Below are 15,067 nucleotides of genomic sequence, written 5' to 3'. Positions count from 1 at the left end.
ATAATTACCAGGCCTTTACATCTGGTTGTCCCTCCCCCTCCTCATTAGATTATCCGTTCACACCGGTGTGAATTCGATTTGCCATTTTTCTGCCCACTTGTCGAGTCCATTGATACCTTCCTGCGGTCTACTCCTGTCCTCCTCACTTGATCATTCCCCCCTACATTATCATCCAAGTCATTAATATATGCCTCAAATATCAGTACGAGCCCAGTAATGAGCCCTGTGAACCCCACTGGAATTAACTTTCCAGTCGCAAACACATCCATCAAAATTACTCTTTGGTTCCCGGTCCTCCACGACGTGCACTTGGCAAGCAGGACCCGCCAGAGGCGCGCAAGTGAGTACCGGGTGGGGACGGGCGGTTCGGTGGGGAAGTTACCGTCGAAAGGGACTGCATGGGTGCGTGTTCGGTGCGGGGGGTTCTATTTTTATTTCTTTGTGTTGGGGGGGCACAGAAAATGCTGCCCAGTCTTTGACACCTGATACATCGGGTTCATCAAATAAATTCATTAATTCTGAATTACTTTGGCTGTGGCATCATTGTAAGGATCCCATTCTGGATCATACATGGCTCCTTTGGGTTCATAATCATCCCTTCACAACAAGTCATCTTCCCCTCCACCCATTGAATTCGATATTCAGCACTAATTGAATGATATGATCACACTTTGTGCATTAATAGCACCTCACATTTTCAAGAGTAATCCACGCAAAACATCCTGTGAGGCAGAACGCATGTTTCTATTCATTGTGACGGATTTTTGTCCATTAACCACCCACTATTCCATTCATAGAATCATGTCAAGTTCACGGCACAGAAAGAGGCCACCTAGCCTATCATGCCTGCGCCGGCCTTATCCCACTTTCCAGCATTTGATTCATAGCCCTGCAGGTTCTGGCACTTGAGCTGAATGTCAGATACCGTCAAATTAGTTCATAGAATCATAGAATTTACAGTGCAGAAGGAGGCCATTTGGCCCATCGAGTCTGCACCAGCTCTTTGAAAGAGCACCCTATCCAAGCCCACACCTCCACCCTATCCCCATAACCCAGTAACCCCACCCAACACTAAGGGCAATTTTGGACACTAAGGGGCAATTTATCATGGCCAATCCAACTAACCTGCACATCTTTGGACTGTGGGAGGAAACCGGAGCACCCGGACGAAACCCACGCAGACACGGGGAGGACGTGCAGACTCCGCACAGACAGTGACCCAGCGGGGAATCGAACCTGGGACCCTGGAGCTGTGAAGCAATTGTGCTAACCACCATGCTACCGTGCTGCCCATTTTTTTTTTAAAGCTCCCTCTACACTGTCCCCAACAAACACTCCCAGGACAGGGACAGCACGGGGTTAGGTACAGCTCCCTCTACACTGTCCCCAATAAACACTCCCAGGACAGGTACAGCACGGGGTTAGATACAGCGCCCTATGCACTGTCCCCAACAAACACTCCCAGGACAGGTACAGCACGGGGTTAGATACAGAGTAAAGCTCCCTCTACACTGTCCCCATCAAAGACTCCAGGACAGGTACAGCACGGGGTTAGATACAGTGTAAAGCACCCTCTACACTGTTCCCAACAAACACTCCTAGGACAGGTACAGTACGGGGTTAGATACAGAGTAAAGCTCCCTCTACACTGTCCCTAACAAACACTCGCAGGACAGGTACAGCACGGGGTTAGATACAGAGTAAAGCTCCGTCTACACTGTCCCCAACAAACGCTCCTAGGACAGGTACAGCACGGGGTTAGATACAGAGTAAAGCTCCCTCTACACTGTCCCCACAGATGAGTTGAGAGTATCTGTCTCTACTCTACCCTTTCACGCAGTGAGTTCCAGACTCACACCTCCCTCAAGGTGAATTTTGTTTTCCCTCAGCTCTCCTCTAATGCTTCTGCCAATCACTCAAAATCTATACCCTCCTTGTCTTATTTATTTGGCAAATGCAAAGCCCCTAAGCCAAGCAGTTTTTTCCAGTGTTGCTGGTGTTGAATGTGGATAGGCCTCTGCTGAGCCTGTGGATTGGACATTCTTCTCTGATGTGGTCCACAGTTTTCTCTCTCCCACAGGCACATTGGGGACTGGCACTAATGCCCCACCCGTGGAGGTCGGCCAGGCAGGGGGTGTGGCTTGTCCTGACTCCCCCAGTCACTGGCCTTCCTGTGGAGCTAAATAGTCCCACCACATCCGCCCGATCGCAATTTTGTACATCTCAATCTTCCCGGTTTCAAAGAGAACAATCCCCAGTCTATCCAATCTTTCCTCAAGGCTGCGAATTTCCAGTTTTGGCAATATCCTTGTAAATCTCCTCTGTGCCCACTCTAACGCCCTTTCTGTAATGAGGTGATCAGTACCGCACACAATACTCAAGTTGCGTTTTCTGTAGTTTCTGCACGGCCTCGATCTCTTACATTCTCTGCCTCATCTAATGAATGAAAGGATTCTATCGGCCTTCTTCACCATCTTATCAACCTGTCCTGCTATCTTCAGGGATCTGTGGACATTCACTCCAAGGTCCCTCAATCCCTCTTCACCTCTGAGTATCCTCCCATTTATTGCGTAATCCTTTGCTTTGCTTGACTTCCCCAAATGCATCACCCCACATTTCTCTGGGTCGAATTTGATTTGCCATTTTTCTGCCCACTTGACGAGTCCATTGATACCTTCCTGCGGCCTACTCCTGTCTCCTCACTATTATCCACATGACCAATCTATGTATCGCCTGCAAACCTATTGATCATTCCCCCCTACATTATCATCCAAGTCATTAATATATACCTCAAATATCAGTACTAGCCCAGTAATGAGCCCTGTAAACCCCACTGGAAATAACTTTCCAGTCACAAACGCATCCATCAAAATTACTCTTTGGTTCCCGCCACAGAGTTAATCTTGTATCCAGCTTTTTATTTTCCCCTGGATCCCCATGGGCTTTTAATTTTTAACCAGTCTGCCATGTGGGGCCTTGTCAAAAGCCTTGCTAAAATCTGTGTAGGCCACGGACTGGATTCTTCGTCCTGTGACGCCGGATGGCGATCGGGCGGAAAATCCGGCACCCCCCCCCCCCCCACAATGCATTACCTGCCAACTCCTCCCCTATCTGACACCACCCGCCACCTCCCCCCCCAGAGACCCCTCTAAAGTGGAAAATATCCCAGAGACCCATCAGATAGAGATCCCAACCCCCCGCGGGACCCAATTGAGAGGGAGATCTCCCAGAGCGAACTCCCAGATAGGAAGCTCCCCCCCAGAGAACCCCTAGATAGGAAGATCCCCTGACTAAAGCGATAAGTAACTCTAAGTACTCTGACCACAATGGTTACAAACATCAACCACATCAAAGAGAGTTAAGTGCATTCCAATCACCCCCCAATTTTGAAATGCTGAGCTGGAAAATTACAGTACTTAGCTCTCTCATAAGCGATTGATGTTTGTAAACATTGTGGTCAGAGAACTTAGAGTTACTCATCCATGAAGGAAGATGAATGAAGCAAGGCTAACAGCTATGTTTGTGGAATCTGTCAATCGCAGCCATCTAAGAGAAATGAATGAATGACTTGCCGCTAAACGATCTGAGGGCTGTGCACACAGCTCATTGCTTTTCTCTTTCCTGGACATGTGGTGCTTCCTCTGTCTGAGCCAGCAGATGTATGCCCAAGTGAGTGTTACAACAGTAGTTTTTTTCACTGCTTTTGGCTGGACTGCTCTCTAGCTTCCAGACTTGGTTCACTTTTCTGGGGGTCTATGGGGGGGGGGTCCTTTAGTTAGGGGGTCTCTGTGGGGGGTGCCTTTTGTTAGGAGTTCTTTATGGGGTTCCCTTTAGTTAGGTATACTCTGTTGGGGGTCCCCCTTTTCAGGGGGGCTTGAGGTGGCCTCTATCCAGCGGATCCAGGGGGGGTCCTATTCAGGGGGTCTCTAAGGGATGGATGTATCTGGAGGAAGGGGAGACCCAGAAAATCCAAGGGAGGGGGCTGAATCGCGATGTGGGGGAGGAGGCTTATCTGTGATGCAGGATGTTAGTGGGGGACTGCTTTGCTTTGCCAGGGGATGGTGGCCGGCTGTGGAACCTCGCTTCAAGCCGCCTGCTCAAAATGGCAGCCCGGTTGCACGATTCCTGCGGGAATCCCTTGCCTTGCTCGCCGTGCATACATTTGCATGGCGAGAAATGTCGAATTGCTTCCTGATTTGCGCTCCTCGCAGGAGCGTAAATAATTCCAATTCGTTCCGGCTGGAGAACATAGGGCTGGATTCACCGATTTGGAGGCTAGGTGCCGGCGCATGCGTGGGAAATGTGACGTTTTCCGATGCAAAAATCGGCACCGAACCCTCACGGACCCTGCTAATGGTGAGGGCTGGCAGCTGCTTCACGTAAAACCCCCGGCTCCCCCGATAGAAATGCCTGGAGAATGACCGGGTCCGTGGCCGCGCGTGCGCACAGCGACGACCTGCAGTGGTCGCGCCATAAAAGACCATGCGCGGCCCCGACGTGCCAAATACTGCCCCCCTGGCCACCGCCTGGCCAGCCCCACCAGTCCCCCAGCCCTCGGGTAAGCCCCCCCCTCCCACCCCTACCCCGGCCAGCAGCACAGCTCCCGGCCGACTATGGCGGCGCTGGACACAGTCCGCAGCCGCCATGCCGGGTTCCTGACCGCTGAGACCACAGGTGAACTACGCCATTGGGAACCCGGACCATCGGAGGCGGTGAATCGTGGAGGCCCCGGGGAATAGAGGTTCAGGTCTGCTAATGGTATGGCAACGATGTTTAAATGCTGCACGACGAGCGACGCATTTGCGCCATTTTCAAATATGAAACCATAGCATCCCGGTTTGGCGTCAAACTGGATCCTACCGCGATTTTGGTGCCGGAGGCTATTCTCTGCCCAATCGCGTTTTCCGATTGCGGCGTCGACCGACGGTGAATCACGCCCACAGTTTCCCAAATGGAGAATCCCGGCCCACAGCAACTGCAATTTCCTCATCAATCCTCCGTGTTACTCCCTATGAAAATTCAAATTAGTCAGACACAACCGTCCCTTTGAAAGCCATGCTGACTCCGTAATGTATCGCCGCCGTCTTTCTGAATGACAGCTTAACCCGTCCCTCAGAATTGACACCAATAATTTGCCCACTCCTGGAGTCGGGCTGATCGGTCTGTAATTATTGGATCTGTTCCTCACTCTCGTTTTGAACAAAGGTACAACATTAACAGACCCCCAATCCTCTGGCACCTCACCTGTCAGCGCAGCGATGATCTCTGAATGGCTTGTTCAGACACATATCCAAAGGCTGAAGAGTGGACGTCAGAACTCTTGTTATAGGAACAAGGAGAGTCGGGAGGTAGGGGCGGTGGGGGGGGGGGGGGGGGGGGCAGGGAAACGTTAACTAACTCGACATCCACAGGAACAGAGAAAAAGGAGAATACAGGCGGACGACGGGAGGGCCGGCTGAAGCGGTAGCGTGCACGAGAAGACAACGGCAGCGAAATCCGTCCGGGACAAGCGAGGGGCAACACCGGCACCAGGCCCATTCGAGGAGTGCCCTCTGGAATTGTCTCTCCGGCACAAACAGATGCCTACTTATGTGTGTAAATCATTTTGCCAAGTGTACAGAGTTGCTGCGGCTGGGTACCAGTTACATTACTTGATTTTGTACTTCTCTCGTGTTGTTATTGTTTTTTTTTTCTCCTCTCCCTTTGTGATTTGTGTGTGTGTGCCCTTCCCTTCTATACAGATAGATATATCATATCCTGTGTACATAACGGCAAAGATACTTTGTTCGAAAATCCAATAAAAAACATTAATAAAAAAAATAACTGCAATATGGGTGTGATTTCTTCATAGGTATCCCTTGATCTTATCAATCATTGGGATCTGAACATGTCCCACACTAATAAGCTGTGATCTTTGTGTAGGCCACTGGGCTGCCAATTGCACACATTATTGATCCACAACTTTACTTGATCCTCATCCATCCAGCTGTTGTCATGGACATGCCCAGGATCACCTGCAGTGAACTTGATTTCCGGTATGGATTCATGTCTGAAGATTACCATAGGTTTAAACTTTGTTCTGTCAACCATGCAGACTGGCATCACTGTGATCCTCGCCTTCTCAGGCCTATGGTTTACATAAGAAGTATTTTTGAACCTTTTCACTCCATAGTTTGGTTGCTTGGCAAATCAAACATGATGGGCATTTTGTCCATGATGCTGAAATAGGATAAGTGGATAATAGGTGTTCATATTATCATAGAATTTACAGCGCAGAAGGAGGCCATTCGGCCCATCCAGTCTGCACCGGCTCTTGAAAAGAGTACCCTACCCAAGGTCAACACCTCCCCCTATCCCCATAACCCAGTAACCCCACCCAACACTAAGGGCAATTTTGGACACTAATGGCAATTTTATCATGACCAATCCACCTAACCTGCACATCTTCGGACAGTGGAAGGAAACCGGAGCACCCGGAGGGAACCCACGCACACACGGGGAGGATGTGCAGACTCCGCACAGACAGTGACCCAAGTCGGAATCGAACCTTGGACCCTGGAGCTGTGAAGCAATTGTGCTATCCACAATGCTACCGTACTGCCTATGTTTGGTTCTGTCTAATAATGAGTGGTTGGATTGGATTTGTTCACTGTCATGTGTACTGAGGTACAGTGAAAGTATTTCTCTGCGAGGAACTCAAACAGATCATTTAGTACATGAAAAGAAAAGAAAATACGTAATAGGGCAACACAAGGTACACAATGTAAATACTGATGCACGATCAATTTTACTCGAAGACGAGGTTGTATCATAACTGAAGGCTTTAATAGACTAGATCTGTTCCCCAGCAGCTTCGGTACAGAATGAGGGCTGCTGGGATGGCATCTGTTCTTATACCCCGCCTGTCAGGCCGGAGCCACATGCCAAACAGCCAATGGTAAGCTGCTAGGTTTACCCAATGGTCTACAGCCTCTCGGGTACTGCAATACCTGATACTACCACAAATACCTAGACACTGGCATCGGATGAAGCATACAAGGGTGTAGTGTTAATGAGGTCAGTCCATAAGTGGGTCATTTAGGAGACTGGTAACAGCGGGGAAGAAGCTGTTTTTGAGTCTGTTCGTGCGTGTTCTCAGACTTCTGTATCTCCTGCCTGATGGAAGAAGTTGGAAGAGTGAGTAAGCCGGGTGGGAGGGGTCTTTGATTATGCTGACCGCTTTCCCCAGGCAGCGGGAGGTATAGATAGAGTCAATAGATGGGAGGCAGGTTCTTGTGATGGACTGGGCGGTGTTCAGGACTCTCTGATGTTTCTTGTGGCCTTGGGCCGAGCAGTTGCCATACCAGGCTGTGATGCTGCGCGATAGGATACTTTCTGGAAACTGGGTTTGATAATGAGGTCTTTTGGGAGCTTCAGAGCGATCTTGGTCCTGAACTGCAACACTGTACATTTTTGTCCCATAAAGTGGCTCCGCCAATTAGCTGTTGCTCTGAAGCCTTTGTTGGGCTCAGAGTTTGATTTGCCCTCCTCAACCCCATATTTACGCATTGGATTTCTTGATGTAACCATTCTGACAATTATCAAGGGCCAATCCCGATTCATGCTTCTCAAGACCAGGTCAGTGGCTGGTCTCTGCTGCGATGAAGCATTTGATCTCGACGATCTCCTTCAGGGTGGATTCTTTCTTCTTCCACTCGCCCACCAGTATTTCACTAACACTGAATTCCTTCGCTGCAGCTGTTATTTGACAAGTTAGAAAATGTTATGACTTTTAACTTGCAACAAACTTCCTATTTTATTTAATTTGCTAGATGATTCATTTCTCTAGGTAATTATTCTCGTGGTGTCTTTTCTGTGTGGATGTGTTTCAAATTCCTGCCCATCTTCACGACCCAGCCTGGGCTTTGTGTAAAATCAAACGAGTTGTCAGGAAGGGACTATGTTTAATAATAGTAATAAGGCATTAGTAACAAAGGCCACCTCAGCGAAAAATCATACAAAGCTAAATTTAATGGTGTTACATTTGTTTATTCAATGCATTCATGAAAGGAACAATGATAAATGAGCACAATCTAGTGGCCATTATAGTCGCAGGGTAGCCAAGGTTGTGATTGTAGAATCCAAGGGAAGAGACGCAGGAACGCACGGTAGGATAGGAATGAACAAAGGTTTATTAGGGTATACACAATAATTGCAAAAGCAGCAACTCCTCTCCCCGGAGGGTCACCCTTCGGTTTTTATACGCTGAGGTCCCCCCTTGTAAAGGGGGAAACACTGCCCCCATTTACCGGGATAGTTCATGCTCTGTAGTAAAGATGGGGAACCTGCAGCACGGTGGTGCAGTGGGTTAGCCCTGCTGCCTCACGGCGCCGAGGTCCCAGGTTCGATCCCGGCTCTGGGTCACTGTCCGTGTAGAGTTTGCACATTCTCCCCGTGTTTGCGTGGGTTTCGCCCCCACAACCCAAAGATGTGCAGGCTGGGTGGATTGGCCATGTTAAATTGCCCCTTAATTGGAAAAAAAATGAATTGGGCCCTCTAAATTTATTTTTTTTTAAAGATGGGGAACCTCAGAGAACATAGTCGTTGGCCCCTGAGGAGATTGTAACAGTGATCTAGGTGTTCCAGGGTTACGTGACTTATGCTAAAATGTTACTAGCCTGAGGATTGGAAGCGTTTTGAAAATCGGCAAAGGAAGACAAAAATAGAATAATGCAGAAAATTAACAAAATGATAACAACAGATTGTGAGAGATTTCACAGGTATGCAAAAAGGAAGCGATTAGAATGAGTAAACACAGAGGCAGAGACAGAAGAAATAATAAGGAAATGACAGATAGTAAACAAGTATTTCACATCTGTCTTCATAGTCGGAGACACAAGAAGTACACCGGAAATTGTGGGAACCAACGATCTAATCGGAATGAGGAACATAAAGTAATTAAAATCAGCAAAGCAAAGGTAATGGGGAATTTAATAAACTAAGATGCAGGAAGAAGAGGACTCGGCAAAGAGATGGCAAAGGCGTTATTCATTTTGGTAGGGTAAATGGAGAAGCATAGTTGTTTTGTAAATTTAGAGTACACAATTCTTTTTTTTTCCAATACAGGGGCAATTTAGCGTAGCCAATTCACCTATTCTGCACATCTTTTTGGTTTGTGGGGGTGAGACCCATGCATCACACGAACCTGCCTCCCATCCATTGACTCCATCTACACTTCCCGCTGCCGGGGGAAAGCGGGCAGTATAATCAAAGATCCCTCCCACCCGGCTTACTCACTCTTCCAACTTCTTCCAACGGGCAGGAGATACAGAAGTCTGAGAACACGCACGAACAGACTCAAAAACAGCTTCTTCCCCACTGTCACCAGACTCCTAAATGACCCTCTTATGGACTGACTTCATTAACACTACACCCTGTATGCTTCATCCGATGCCGGTGTTTATGTAGTTACATTGTATATGTTGTGTTGCCCTATTATGTATTTTCTTTTATTCCCTTTTCTTCTCATGTACTTAATGATCTGTTGAGCTGCTCGCAGAAAAATACTTTTCACTGTACCTCGGTACACGTGACAATAAACAAATCCAATCCAATCCAATGAGACGATTGAAATGTTGCTGTAAGTGTGCAGGGCTTTGAGCTGCAGACTGCTTTGGTCTTCTTAACTGAAGGAGATAATTAGCTTTGAAGGGGGTACAACCAAAGATTGAATTCTGGGATGAGACAACTGTCTGCGAGGTGGGTTTGAGTAGAATGGATCAAATTCTTTGGAGTTTAGAAGAATGAGAGATGATCTCATTGAAACATATACAGGATTGATCGAAGGCAGGATAGGTTTTTATTACCTCCTTTGGCTGGAGGACCTAGAACAAGAAGTAAAGGCGTCAGCCATTTAGAACAGGAGTGAGGAGAAATGACTTAATTCGCAGGGTCGTGCATCTGAGCTGCACACACACTCACTGAGTAGATTCAAGACAAACATGGATAAGGTTTTGGGCATCAAGGGGTTGGCGAGCAGGGTGGGAATGTGGAGTTGGTGGAAACGTTTTGCCTTGATTTTATTGAATCGTGAAGGAAGCTGGAGCACCGACTGCTGCTTTTGTTTCTTCCATTGTTATGTTCTGTCTGGACTATTGAATCCTGTTAAATTTTAAAGGCTTCTCTATGATTACTCCTCAATCTTTCATTCGCACTGGAATATAAACCAATTAATGCAACCTGTCCTCATAACTCTCCTTCTGAGCTTTCTTTGCTACAACAGTGTCGGTAATATAAATTAGTGGAACTTACAACATGGAAACATCCATTCAAACAAGTCTGTGCTGGCATTAAACTCCGTCCGAGCAAATATTTTGAGCCATATTTACCTGCGCCGTTCTCCTATTGCTTCATTCTTCATTCATCAAACCCAATCTTGAATGTAGGCGGAGGTGCTGCCTTAATAAATGAACCTCGAAATGGATGCTGCAGCCTCACACCTCACTGTGTAAATACGTTTCTCCTGTCCTCTTTCCGAAATCTCTTGCATTTAATTCTAAAGCTGCTTGCCCGAGACTTTTCAATTACTGGGACCAATCTGCTTCCATCTAGTCTGTCCAAGCATTTCATAATTTTGGAGACATGAAGGAAATTTATAAAGTTCATCTATTTCCTGGTTCAAAGCTACTGTCCTTCCAGAGCCATAGACGGTGATCATTCTGTTGGAAGGAAGAATATTTATGCTTGTGGATGCAAGGAAGGGTTTTTGGCATATTGGAAAAGGTGAATCATGGCCCTGATTTAACTTTTTAACACTATTGGGAAAAGAAAAAGAGTTACGTAAAAAGCTCTTGAATTAACTATAACACCTAACAAATTTCATAAATAGGCTCCTGGGAAGGATTGCCTTCAGGGCAGATAATATTTAATCAATGGTACTGAATCATGTTGAGAAACCAGGGGCGCGATTCTCCGCTCTGACGGCAGAGTGTCTGCGCCGGCGCCAAAATGAGAGTATTCCACTCCGCGGTCGGCGCCCGTTCCAGGACTCCATTTTGTGCTGTACAAGGGGACCAGCAGGGGTGGGGTGGGAAGCGCAGGCGTGCGGCCTCGGAGCAGTGTCGGAGATGCGACGCCACACAATCGACGCGGCGCTGCGTTGCACGTAAGGCAACGCGAGCGCACAGGCCGCCGATGGAGCAACATGGCGCCACGCCGAACAGCGCCTCAGTTCACCGACCACGACCTGGAGACGCTCCTGGACGCCCTCGAGGAGAGGAGAGTCAGTGCCATCGCGTTGACACCCAGGACTGTTGAGCAGTATCGCAATGACCTACTGAGGGCAGCCAGTGTGAGTGCCCAGCAATGTGCCCATGGCACCAACCCCCCCCCAGGAGAAGAGCACCCATAAGCAGAGAGAGCAAGCCCGAACCGGAGGGGGTGAACCTGACTTGCGGCCCCTCACCGTGCACGAGCAGAGGGCACCGGACATAGCTGGTGCACCCGAGGACCGGGAGATTGCCCATGCCGAGATCGGGGGCGTGCCACCAAGTGTGATCCCTCCCCTGCCTGGCCCCCTTCCCCCTCAGCACTCTCCCCTCAGCACTCTCCCCTCAGCCCTTTCCCCTCAGCCCTCTCCCCTCAGCCCTCTCCCCTCAGCCCTCTCCCCTCAGCCCTCTCCCCTCAGCCCTCGCCCCTCGCCCCTCAGCCCTCGCCCCTCAGCCCTCGCCCCTCAGCCCTCGCCCCTCAGCACTCGCCCCTCAGCACTCGCCCCTCAGCACACTCCCCTCAGCCCTCTCCCCTCAGCCCTCTCCCCTCAGCCCTCTCCCCTCAGCCCTCTCTCCTCAGCCCTCTCCCCTCAGCCCTCTCCCCTCAGCCCTCTCCCCTCAGCACTCTCCCCTCAGCACTCTCCCCTCAGCCCTCTCCCCTCAGCCCTCTCCCCTCAGCACACTCCCCTCAGCACTCTGCCCTCAGCCCTCTCCACTCAGCCCTCTCCCCTCAGCCCTCTCCCCTCAGCCCTCTCCCCTCAGCCCTCTCCCCTCAGCACTCTCCCCTCAGCACTCTCCCCTCAGCCCTCTCCCCTCAGCCCTCTCCCCTCAGCACACTCCCCTCAGCCCTCTCCCCTCAGCCCTCTCTCCTCAGCCCTCTCCCCTCAGCCCTCTCCCCTCAGCCCTCTCCCCTCAGCACTCTCCCCTCAGCCCTCTCCCCTCAGCCCTCTCCCCTCAGCCCTCTCCCCTCAGCCCTCTCCCCTCAACACCCCCCATCACCCCGTACCGCGACCCACACCCCCCTCCACCTGCCTAACCATGATGGTGTATTGTGTGTCGCAGGGCCCCGCGGTGACCGACCCGGAGCACCTGGCAGACACCGCCCGCGGCCAGCGCCTGGGCGGCGAGCTCACAGGGACTCTAGCAGCGATGGGGAGGGCAGCTCCAACAACAGCCCTCCAGCCCAGTCCAGCGATGACATGACGACCGAGGACACCGCACAGAGGAGACAGACAGACACGACACGACAACACAGGACACCAGCACACAGGAGACAGAGAGACACGACATGACACAACACAGGACACAGGCACACAGGGGACAGACAGACACAACACGATGACACAGGACACAGTGTGGTGAATGTATTGTATTAATAATCCACCATTTGTATCTGTGCTATGCTGTTGCCCTTGTGGGCTCCACCTATGGGCCATTGTATGGCCCGCCCATGGCTCCTCCCCTTGAAGGGATGTATAAAGAGCAGTCGACCTGTAGGCGGCTCTCAATGTTAGATCAGTCGCAGGTAGGCACTGTTCTAGTTGATTAAAGCCACAGTTTATTTCTACTCTTGTCTCGAGTGAATTGATGGTCGCATCAATTTAATCAACTACATCGCAACTATGGAATCGGCCCTCAAACCTGACCAACTGGAACTCGATCCGCAGGCCGCGGAGGCTAAAGAAATTTTTTCGCACTGGCTCCGCTGTTTCAAGGCCAACCTCGTCGCTTCCTCCTCGCCTTCCATCACCGACGAACAGAAGCTGAGCCTCCTCCACACATGGGTGAGCCATCGAATCTCTGTTCAGCTCGAGGTTAGGCCTCCTCCTACGCAGACGCCCTCGCGATGCTCGACCGCCTATATGTAAAGCCCATGTACGTGGTATACGTGCGACACATCCTCACCACTCGCTGCCAGCGTCCCGGGGAATCGCTAAAAGACTACCTACGCGACCTCAAAGTCCTCACACGCAGCTGCAACTACCAGGCCGTTATGGCCACTCAACATATGGACCTCGCCGTCCGAGACGTCTACGTGGCGGGAGTCCGGTCCAACTACGTGAGACAGCGCCTACTCGAAAAAGGGCCCTAGACCTGGATCAGACGGTAAAATTAGCCTCCCCTCTGGAAGTAGCGTTCCAAAGCCTTAACGCATTCCCGTCTGACCACGCAACCCCCTCGTGGACCCCCGGCCAAAGACTACCCCAGGCCTGTGCCGCGCGGCTGCCCGCCCACCATAGGGGGCTACTCTGCTATTTCTGCGGCCAGCCCCAACACCCCCGGCAGCACTGCCCGGCCCGTAACGCGAACTGCAGCAGCTGCGGGAGAAAAGGCCATTTAGCCAAAGTTTGCCTGGCCAGGTCCAAGAACTCTAAAGCGCAGGCCCGACCCTCAGACTCACAGGCACGCAGACCCCGCAGTGTGGCAGCGTGTCTGCCGACTCCGCCCCCTGTAGGCGCATCATCAGCCTCGTGCTATCCGCGTAGGCAGCCACCTTCCAGCCCACACAGCACGTGCGACTCACGGGGCCGCCATCTTGGCCATCCTCCCCCACACGGCCGGCCACATGCGATCCATGGGGGCCGCCATTTTAGCCGCCATCTGCTACGCCGCTCGACACGTGCGACCAACAAGGGCAGCCATCGTGGAACTCCCCCAGTGCCTCCGGCCACGCCGGCTACCCGCAACTCGGCGCGGTCACTCTGGACCAGTCGCAACCCAAACACCTCCAGAGCTCCATGATGACCGTCCAGCTAAACGGGCACCAAACGCCTTGCCTCTTCGACTCCGGGAGCACAGAGAGCTTCATTCATCCGGACATGGTAAGACGCTGCTCGCTCCCAATTTTCCCTGCGCACCAAACCATCTCTCTCGCCTCTGGGTCACAGTCGGTGCAAATCCGAGGGTACACTACCGCAGCCCTAGCAATACAGGGCGCCGAGTATGCCAATTTTAAATTATACGTACTCCCAGACCTCTGCGCTCCTCTCCTACTGGGACTAGATTTCCAATGCAACCTCAGGAGCCTAACACTGAAATCCGGGGGGCCCCTACCTCCACTCATAGTATGTAGCCTCGCGACCCTAAAGGTCGACCCTCCCCCACTCTTCGAAAACCTCACCGCCGACTGCAAGCCAGTCGCCACCAGAAGCAGGCGGTATAGCATACAGGACAGGACTTTCATCAGGTCCGAGGTCCAGCGACTCTTGTGGGAGGGAGTCATCGAGGCCAGCAATAGCCCCTGGAGAGCTCAGGTGGTGGTCGTCAAGACCGGGGAAAAGAAATGGATGGTTGTAGATTACAGCCAAACCATAAACCGGTACACGCAACTCGATATGTACCCCCTTCCCCGGATTACAGACATGGTTAACCAGATCACACACTACCGGGTGTTCTCCACGGTGGATCTGAAGTCTGCATACCACCAGCTCCCAATCCGCCCGGAGGACCGCCACTACACGGCTTTTGAGGCAGACGGCCACCTTTTCCACTTCTTCCGGGTCCCCTTTGCGTCACAAACGGGATCTCAGTGTTCCAAAGAACAATGGACCGAATGGTGGACCAGTACGGGCTGCGGGCCACATTTCCGGACTTGGACAATGTCACCATCTGCAGCCATGATCAGCAGGACCACGACGCCAACCTCCACAGATTTCTCCAAACCTCCCAAACCCTTAACCACACTTACAACAAGGAAAAACGCGTTTTCCGCACAACCAGATGAGCCATCCTCGGCTCCGTCGTGGAAAACGGGGTCCGAGGGCCAGACCCTGACCGTATGCGCCCTCTCCTGCAACTCCCCCTCCCCCTCTGCCCCAAGG

This window comes from Scyliorhinus torazame, chromosome 10 (assembly GCF_047496885.1).
Source record: "Scyliorhinus torazame isolate Kashiwa2021f chromosome 10, sScyTor2.1, whole genome shotgun sequence".
Lineage (NCBI taxonomy): Eukaryota > Metazoa > Chordata > Chondrichthyes > Carcharhiniformes > Scyliorhinidae > Scyliorhinus > Scyliorhinus torazame.
The sequence above is the reverse complement of the archived record's forward strand: the minus strand, read 5'-3'. Positions refer to the sequence as shown.